Here is a 924-nt window from a genome sequence, read left to right on the forward strand (position 1 = left end):
GAGTAATGCGGTGGTGTTTCAGCAAGATCGTCTCAGTATACAGAGCGAACCTGAAGCATCGGAGGCCGCTCCGTTTTCTTTGCGGCTCCGAGTGGCGATGGCGTGGGTCTACGCTCTTAATGGTTCATATGCCGGTTGAATGCCGAGTAATGCGGTGGTGTTTCAGCAAGATCGTCTCAGTATACAGAGCGAACCTGAAGCATCGGAGGCCGCTCCGTTTTCTTTGCGGCTCCGAGTGGTGATGGCGTGGGTCTACGCTCTTAATGGTTCATATGCCGGTTGAATGCCGAGTAATGCGGTGGTGTTTCAGCAAGATCGTCTCAGTATACAGAGCGAACCTGAAGCATCGGAGGCCGCTCCGTTTTCTTTGCTGCTCCGAGTGGCGATGGCGTGGGTCTACGCTCTTAATGGTTCATATGCCGGTTGAATGCCGAGTAATGCGGTGGTGTTTCAGCAAGATCGTCTCAGTATACAGAGCGAACCTGAAGCATCGGAGGCCGCTCCGTTTTCTTTGCGGCTCCGAGTGGCGATGGCGTGGGTCTACGCTCTTAATGGTTCATATGCCGGTTGAATGCCGAGTAATGCGGTGGTGTTTCAGCAAGATCGTCTCAGTATACAGAGCGAACCTGAAGCATCGGAGGCCGCTCCGTTTTCTTTGCGGCTCCGAGTGGCGATGGCGTGGGTCTACGCTCTTAATGGTTCATATGCCGGTTGAATGCCGAGTAATGCGGTGGTGTTTCAGCAAGATCGTCTCAGTATACAGAGCGAACCTGAAGCATCGGAGGCCGCTCCGTTTTCTTTGCGGCTCCGAGTGGCGATGGCGTGGGTCTACGCTCTTAATGGTTCATATGCCGGTTGAATGCCGAGTAATGCGGTGGTGTTTCAGCAAGATCGTCTCAGTATACAGAGCGAACCTGAAGCATC

The sequence above is a fragment of the Amblyomma mixtum genome, chromosome 3 (assembly GCF_055824585.1).
Source record: "Amblyomma mixtum isolate Tamu chromosome 3, ASM5582458v1, whole genome shotgun sequence".
NCBI classification, from domain to species: Eukaryota; Metazoa; Arthropoda; class Arachnida; order Ixodida; family Ixodidae; genus Amblyomma; species Amblyomma mixtum.